The sequence below is a fragment of the Ictidomys tridecemlineatus genome, chromosome 1, assembly GCF_052094955.1.
Source record: "Ictidomys tridecemlineatus isolate mIctTri1 chromosome 1, mIctTri1.hap1, whole genome shotgun sequence".
Lineage (NCBI taxonomy): Eukaryota > Metazoa > Chordata > Mammalia > Rodentia > Sciuridae > Ictidomys > Ictidomys tridecemlineatus.
The window spans coordinates 188470900-188480329 of record NC_135477.1 but is presented as its reverse complement, the minus strand read 5'-3'; positions in this window follow the sequence as shown (position 1 = coordinate 188480329).

The window sequence follows — 9430 nt, the reverse complement described above, 5'->3', positions numbered from 1 at the left end:
GGAGGAGGAGGATGGGTCACATTGCTCTGTTCAGGAGTCCCCTCATCACCCCTGACCCTGGATCAGGCTCCTGGATTAGTTGGGGAGCATCCTTTTCACACCCGAACTGTACCAGATGTTGACAGATTGTGTCATCAGACATGACCCTCAGTGCAAGATGGGCTGCTCAGGGCTGAGCTCTGGATGAAGAGGAATAATGAGGACATAGTATCTGCCTATGCAGTGACCACCATGGCGAGAGTTCCTCTATCCAGCAGAGGGAGAACTCAGAGTCTGGATCCAAGATTAAAGATGTTTCAGAGAAACCCTCAAACTGATGACCTCTGGGTCACAGAGCAGTACCAGAAGCAGCTCCACCTTGGGGTCTGCCCTGCCTTGCTGGGCTCACCCAGCACTGGGTCCCTGCCTTCCCCACCTGCATGAAAACTAGAATGTGCTGGGGCTGCCCGGGCCACCTGGGTGAGCTCAGGAGGAAAAGGACTAGGTCTCTGTCTCTGTCCCATCCTGGTGACCCATCTTTCCTTGCCCCCCTGATCAGAGAACTGCTGACCTGACCTGCATCCCCTGCCTCTGCCAGTGGCCCTGGGCGGGGGGAGCAGGAAGCAAGCTCCAGCCTCCAAGCTTCAAGGGAGACTTGCACAAGTGCTCACAGCAGACACAGGGCTGCCCCTGCTCCCTGTGCCTTGGGAGGGACACAGTGTCCAGGCACCAACAGCCTGGGCTGGGGCAGGCCATGCTGTGCTCATCTCCTCCTCTTAGCACAGGGAACCCCCCTCCCCTCCCAGGCCAGGTGTCCTGCTGTCTTCCTGCTGCCCCTAGAAATCCTCCCTCTGCAGCCCAAGGCCAGGGGCTGCCTGCAGGTGCCCCCATTTACATGTCAATCCCACACAGCAGGGCCCCACTCTGTGCCCCTGGGAACCTAGGATCCAGAGGAAAAGGACTTCCAGGGCAGTGTGGCCATGAGAGGGGAGCTGCAGATCTGGGCCAACAGGAGGCATTTCCTAATCCAGTGGTCTCAGCTTGTGCTGACCCCTGCAGACCATAGGGTGCTAATTACTATAATGTGTTCTCCAGGAATTGGCAATGCAAAGGGAAAACCATACCTGAGTCCACTTATATTTACATTACCTGAAATACCCACAGTTCTTTTTTTAGTCCTTCAGAAGAGCCCAGGATGCACTTCCCCAGAGAGGCTGGACAGGGACACTGGGGACTGTCCTATCACAGGCTGAGGTCACCTCCCTCCTACACAGAGCCTGCCTTTCCTTTCCTCCTTCCAGGCAGGAGGCCATGTCCCACCCTGACCCTAAGCCCCTAAAGGAGGCCTCTCTCCTCTGCTGGTCACACGGTGGGTGCCAGAAATGGGAGAAAGATTGTCCACATGTGGTGACATTTCTATTTGGGGCAACATGAAGAGTCACAGCTCAGGTGGAGAGGCCTGGCATGAGCGTCCCCAGGCCTCCTCAGGCTCCTCCTCTCTCAGGTCCCCACCAGGGCTGGGTGGCAGGTGCTGCCCTGGATCTAGCTGCAGAAGGAAGGAGCCCTGCCCAGCTCTCCAGGTGTTCAAGACCAGGGTAGGGCATTCTGATCCCTCCTGCAAAACCACATTCAGGGAAAGAGGGAAGGGGCAGTGTAAAGCCCCAAGGGACCCCACCACTGGATGTAACATCATATGGAAGAGCAAGGACGCTGAGATCCTGCAGACTCAGTCTTGGTCCATGCCCCACATGGGGGGGTGGCAGCCACAGGGGTGAACATCCTAATGGGTGCTGAGCCCAAGAAGAGGTTGAAGTATCCTCAGGAAGATGGTTGTGCAGAGTGTGTGCGACTTGGAGATGAATACCTGATTGCAGCACAGTTCCCCACCCAGGTCCTATGGGCAGCAGGGTCCTCCAGCTCCCTTGGGCTTTGCGGTACCCTCTGAAGTAAAGCCTCATGTGGTGGCATACTGTGAACTCATGATTTGAGTGTGAACTGTTATGTACTGAAGTATGAAAGTCATCTGAAGTATGAAGTTAATTTGAAGTTTACACACTCACTACACACCCACATTGTAATCAGGAAATCAGGATGTGGGATTTGCTTGTTTTACTTCAGGAGTAGAGTCTACCAATTTTGCTGTTAAAGGAGATCTGAGCTTATAGCACGTGCTGCTCAGGAGACACCACACAGATCCACCAGTGGAAATGGCAGGCAAACCCACATGCCTGAGGACTAATGGTCTGTTCACAGGGGCCCAAGGTTCCTCACCTGCAAGGTGAGTTTTGTCCCCACGACTCGTGCCCTCCCCAGGAACAGCAAGCAGGAGGGAGGCTCCCAGGCCAGAGCCAGCAGGAAAGCCCACCTTTCTCCTCCCCTAGGGCTTCCCTCAGTGAGAATGGTTCCAGATCCTTCTTGTTTACAGTTGATCCTGAGACCAAGGCAATTACAGGAAACACTGAGACCCAGGGGAGGCTGGGCACTGTGGGCCTAGGCCTGTGTTCTCCTGTCCAGTGAAAGCCCCAAGGCAGATGCAGCACCCCCAAAGAAAGACAGGGATGTCACCCTTTTTCATGTGTCTTAATGGAAAATTACAAGCTTCTTGATCCAGGAGGAAGATGGGGGCTGAGGACACGTCCCTCCCACACAGCTGACAGGATGGTGCTGCCATTGGCATGTCCCCTTGGCCCAGTGTCACATGATGAGAGAAGCAGTCCACCCCACCAAGGAAACCTCTATGTCATCTCTCTTGTGTGATGTCAGATTTCCAAGTGAGTTCATTTAAAAATAAGATAAACCAAGAAACGATTTCCCATCTTACCTTGGTATTAGAGGGGCCTCTTCCTGCAGCAGGGCCCCAGGAGGCCAGGAGGACACAGAGTACCTGTCAGCAAGAACATTGGTGGGGCTACTCAAGAATTCCTCAGGGAGTTGGGTCCATGTGGACACAGGACCAGAGTGGGCGGAGGAGTTTGCTTCACCAGCCTGGACTGAGCTGCTGCTGGGCCACCGTCCTGGGCAGAAGAAGCCTGGAGAGAGAGGACAGGACAGGAATGGGACTCAGGTCCTCAGCTGTGCAGCTGAAGGACACTCGGGTCAGCCTGAAATATTGAGTCTACAGATGGTGCTGGCCTGTGAGCTGTGCTTTCCTGGACGCTCATGGCTCCCATTCCTCCTGGTGGCCCATACAAAGTTCCTAGTCCAGGGTGGAATTGCTGCAGAGATTGAGAGTTTAAATTCAGATACCAGTGTTCACTGGTGCCCCATAGAGCCTCCTGAGTCAGAGTGGGGCTTCAGGGAGGTCGTGGACAGGGGCCATCAGCACACCTATGGATGGGGTAAGTGGGGACCATGTTCCTGTAGATGAGCCAGTGAAGAGCCAGAAGAAGAGCAGAGGGCCTGAGCACCTGGGTGCTGGTGCAGAGGGTCTGAGCTTAGAGCAGCCTGGAGCCACATGGACGTGTACATGTCATGCAATCCTGTGTCCTGGGTCCTCTACACTGTCATTTGAGCACTGAAATGTGCCTCCTTATTTGTATCATGAGGCTGAATGTAACCAGATGCAGGTGAAGCTTTAGCATAAAATGGCTGGCTCAGCATAAATGTGCATGGCCTTCCAATTTTAAATATCTGGGAGGAGAAGCCACACACTGGCTAGTGGCTGCCTCCAGGGAGGGAGTGGGTGGTTAAAGGCAGGGGACGGGGAATGGCTCCTCTCCTCCACTGTTGGGTGTGGTGATCTGCAGCTTCTGGGAGCTTTTGCATCATGGCTTGTGATCTCTAAGTCAACCTGTGACATGGTCTGAGTAGAAATGCTGACACCTGCTTTATAGTTAAGGACAGTGATATTTAGAGGAAAGAAGTGACATGGTACAGTAACAACATTAATAAGCAATGGATCTGAGACAGTTAAGTTTTTGCTTCCCTGGAGTGAGATACCCCCAAACCCGAGACTCCTTTTGTCTTGCTATCAGCTCCCCCTACTCGCTCAAACATTGTGACCAAAGATTTCTGCAGGGACAACAGCTGACACCTTAGAATAGGTGGCTGAGCCATGAGGGCTCAGGTCTTTGAATAGCCTCTGTCTCTATTTTCAGTCCCTGACCCCAAATGAGATGCATACATCAATTGAAGCTCCTCTGGAGGACCAGTTCACAGTGCCAGCTGCCTCATGGTGGACCTTCTTGGTGATAAGGACAACACTCAGGGACCAGTGTCCACTGGGCTCCAACTGAATCAGAACACAGGACATTCCCAACCAACTGTCACTGCCAAGAGTCACCTCTCTTCAACTGACCAAGGCTAGGCAAGCAGTTTCTTGTGACCCTTCTATAAGTGTCACTGGGCTGGTGTTTCTGTGGCTACTGAAGTAGGTCTGAGGTCCTCACTGTGTCACTTAACCTGGATTGAGAGCTGTCTCTGCAGCCTGAACCAAGTCCTGCTGTTGACAGACACGGGCTGTGGCTGCTCTGAGTGTGCCCTGCTCACTTCTTCCCCACCATGGGTGTGCCTGCACACTCTCATCCCTCCTGAGACCCCTCAGTGGCAGGAGACACAGCCCAATATTCTCCTGGAGGGACCACTCAGCAGCCTTAGCCTGAGACCTCACCCCAGGACAGGTTCTGGGGACCAACCTGTTCTTCCCTGTCAGTCTCCAAAGGTCCACTTAACTGGGGAGCACTGTCCCTTCTCTCTAATGGAAGCATACTGGTCTCAAATAGTGGTGATCCTGTCCTTACAATTCTGTGGAGTTCCCATTAAAAAAGCATAGTTTTTAAACTTTAGTCTGTGTTTCATGATCATGCCTGTTTGGAACTGGACTTTGGCCACATCCTTTAGAGGAGTTTAGGTTTCAGTTGCCAGTTCTTCATCATATTTGGTATCATGAATCTCCTGACCCAGTGGAGCAGCACAATTGTGTGTCCTCTGTATCAAATCCCTGGAGCATCTGCATGCCAGAGAAACATACTTTACATTTACAGTATTTGGTGGAAGATGAGTGAGAGGTTGGATATCAACATGATTACACTCTTGCAATTATTTGTGTTATTTTCTGGTTCATTACACATAAGTACATATTTTAATGAGGGTTTGCTATCTTTTGAAATTTTTAAAAAATTTCTTTCTTACATGACAATAGTGGAATGCATTACATTCATAATTATCCATTCACAGCACAATTTTTTGTAACTCGTATATAAAGTATGTTCAGCCAAATTATGCCATTATACATGAGCTCTTTTTTGCATTACAATTCTTAATACATCTTTATACCACAATTTATCATATCTCTGTTTTTATATAAAGTATTTTGACATCAAATTCACATCTTCATACATGTATTTTTTATAATCATGAGGGTCTCCTTCAACCATCCATGCTATTCCCCTTCTCCTTCCCTTTCCCTCCCACCCCTATTCCCTATCTAGAGAGTTTACGGTCTTATAAAGTATGTATATTTCTATAAAAGTATAAGTGGACACAGACAAGAGGGATAATAGTAGATTACTTAATTCAGTTTCAAAACACTATGAATTTCCTTAATGAGAAAAGAGTTATTTGATTTTAATAATATATTAAAACATAATTTATTCATTTTTTTAAAAAAGTTATAACTTTATATAAATCCATATAAAATCATCATTCAGAATGGCAAAACAAAATAGAACAATAAAGACAAAGACATGTAAAACATGTTAATATGATAATAAGATATTTATTTCTACCTAATATTTAAATAGGGTGCACAAATTATGTCAGTGACTGATATTAAACTATAAATTTTGCACTAATCTGTGAACACCTTGGGGATCCTGGGACATGTCATGGACATGGGGCTTGGTGGCTATGAATGACATCTCCATGATGCAGCTTAACTCTGCCTGCAGTTCTGGAGGTGAGCCTGGATGGCTTCATTCACATTAATCAGGATCATTGATTTCCACAGGGTTCCTGAAAGAGAATCCAGCAGGGATCTCCGGAGCTCACCAATCCTATCTGTTTATATTTTTCTTCTCTCTCTAAAAGGCTTGAATCCAGTTGAAGATGTAAGGAAAAGATAAAGCCACTGTTTTCTGGCTGGGAGGGTTGGTGGGTGGGCCAAGCTGGGAGAGATGCTCCTTCTACCTAGGGGTCTCTGCCAACTACAGAGAGCAACCACAGTGCAAGGTGACTTTCCGAGGGGCTCTCAGTGAAAGAGTGGGCTTAAAGTTCCAATTGAATGTGCACACACAGGACATTTCACTAAGAGAACGATCAACATACAGCATTGGAGCAACTATATCTATAAAAGTAAAACTATAAAATTATTCTATGCTTAATAAATTCCCTCAGTGATTTAGGTAAGACTTCATGCAAATTCCCTATCGATGAGAGCCACCAGCCAGGGGAGGGTAGCTTGGTGCTCCTCACTGTCTCCATGGGGCTTATGGGCATGTCCATCAGCTTCTGGCTCAGGTCAGCTGCTGGCCTTGCCTTTGTGATGGGAGGTGGGCTTCCTGAGCAGCTTTGGATCCCTCAGTGTAGTGGCACTTTTCTCCACAGAAAAGTCTTTAACTGGGCTTCTCCAAAAATCTACATCATGGCTGATTTTAGGACTATCTGCAAAAGAGTCTCTACAAAAGGGTTCAATGTAGATAAACTTCCTATTTTCATGTTGCCCTATCTTGCTTGGCCACTGGCCAGTAAGAAATCAGCACTCCAGGTGCTGGACACTTCCTTACTAGTTTTTCACAAACTTATCCAGTATAGTGGTTTGTATTAATGTGCAAACAAAGCCTCTGGCCTTGAGCTGGGCTTCACAGAGATGTCTACATTTTTAAGATAAGAGAAGTTACCAGCAGTCTGATTTTACCTGCTGGAGTTTCCTCATCTTCAGCTTGTAGCATCTTAATCGTAATCCTTGGGATGGAGCAGGTGCACTTACCTGGTCTAAATAGACCAAGTGAGTGAAACTGGAGTTTCCAAAATGGCTCTTCTGATTTTAAAATCAAAGCAGAGTAAATGGTCTTCCTTTCAGAATAAATCTCAGTCTATTTCTGCTTCTTACATCTTCTTCTGTATTTTTAAGGCCCACAGGTAGGTAAGATCCAGGTGTGGACTCACTTGGTAACTGATTGTCTTCTTGCTGGATTTGACCCATTCCTCCTGTGTTCAACCTTGGACTAGTCTCCTACACCAAGTTTTAATACATCAACTTTAAACTCTGATGTTTAAATGCCTCTCAATATCTTCCTAAACCATCAGTGTGATCCCTGGCCCTGCAGTGTCAGCGTCACACATTAGCTTGTAGAGTCCTCATTTTTAGGACCAGCCTGTACCTGCTGAACCAGAAGTTGGCATAGGGCTCAGCTCTCTACACTTTTAACAGCTGAACCTGTGGCACCCCCAAGTTGGAGACCCTATGCTCTAGGGGGTCCTCATAGAAGACTTGCTAGGCAGTGTGGTATGGTGATTCTGCCTGGGTTCTCTGGAACTACCAAAGCACAGCTGCCCCTTGGAGATGTTGCTGGAAGTGTGCACACAGGCATGTTAAGCTGGGCAGGTGGCCCGTCCTCACCCATGCTTTTCTCTGATCTGCTGCTAACACGGATGGCCTGAGTTCCTTGGAACTTTCTGAGCTCTCCCACTTCCCACACCTTCTCATGCTGGACAATGAGTTCCAGAGACCTAATGGGGGGATGAGGTTCTGTGAGTTAAAACTAAGCCAACTCACCATGCTTTGTCTTGAGTAGACCTAAGAAAAGAAAAGAAAGATGGATTGATTGGTAAGACTCACTGGGGCCTAGGGGAGCTGCCTTTCACCTCACAAGAGCTCTGCAGATCCAGTTAGATGCCAGGTCCCCAGAGGATTTCTTTCTGTAGTTGAAGGAGCCCAGACATGTCCACATTCCTGTCTTCTCCAACTAAAGAGAGCAGGATGCAGGAAAAAAAAAGAAGGCAAAAGAAAAAAAGCAATGCTTTAATCCAGAAGTGGAGTTCAGGGCTTTTACTTCCAAGCCCGATGTTACAAGAAAAGCAGCTTTGCCTGCTCTGGTGCCAATTCTTTGGTGCTTTAATCATTGTGAAGTGAGTGGCCCAGTGGCAACAGCTCTATTCCACAGCTGTGCCTTCCTCACCTCCGCTTCCCAGGCTCTGCTTCACACCAAATGGAACCTAAGCATTAGGCAGAGGCTCCCAGGCCTTCACCCCAGCTCCAGCTGTTCCCTAATCCACTTCCTCCTCCTAGGAATCAACATCTGACAATGTTGCATATTAATGAGTCACACACAGTTTGGCTGTTTATGTATGGCTCATTTTCTATGTAGCATTTTGAAAGTTTATCTCTATTAGAGAATACAATATAACTTGGTTTTTGTGTCTGAATACTATGCCATATTTGTTCATCTATTCATATGACCATGGATGCCTGGGATGCTGATGCCTGTGGCTCTTGTGAGTAATGTCACAATGGATGCTCAAGGGCGAGTGACCCCTGTTGTTGACTCTGTGGGCACACACACTGAGGGGGGTGCTTGGTCTTGGATAATTCTGTGCACAGCTTTTTGAGGAAATGCCAGGCTGCTTTTCACCAAGACTGCAGCATTTTAAATCCCATTAGCAATGTGTAGGACACAGAAGGAGGAAGAGGAGCCAAGCCTGAACCCTCTTTAGCAACCTTCTCAAGGGAACTAGCAATGAGTGGCGTGAGAACCACGTCACACCCTCAGTGACCTAAGGTCCTCCCATTAGACCAGCTAAGAAGTCTGACCGCCTTTCTGTTGTACAACCCTGGGGACCAAGCAGAACACAATGGGCCCTGGTAGTAACCAGATCAGGTTCCAACCACTGCAGCATCCCTGAACTGGACCTCACGCCAGCCACCAGGAAATTTAGAAAGTGGAAAACATTACTTCCCCCATGAGAAATAGAGTCACACCTGTGTTGCCTGTGCCCTTGACTTCTCCAGACACCTTGACACATGGACGATTCTCAATTAATGGACGCTAAGGAATAAATGCCCACATTTCAGCATGAATATAGATGTTCCTTGATAAATCAGTCATTTTTGACTTGAGGGTCTCACTGTGTTGCCAGGTTAATCAAGCCATCCTCTCTCCTTAGCTTGCAAAGCGGGGGCCACAGGTTGCACCACCACACCTGGCTCAAATAATTCTTTTTTATTTTCTAAATTTTGTTTCTGATTGTTTTCCATAGGTAATGCATGATAGATAGACAAACAGACAGACACATGCATCCATAAGGGGTTCTAGTTTCTGAATGCAATTATTTAAGTGAAGGATCTGAAAACAATCCCACAAACACACATGTACCTTTAATGACAAGGTGGCTGCCTCGACCAGAAAACCTGTCATCTGAGAAAGACGCAGGCCAGAAGGTGAAGGTGAATTCTGTTTCCTGTTCAGGTTATTTTTTCTCAGTTTTAATTCTGAAGACTGCCCCTCATCCACTC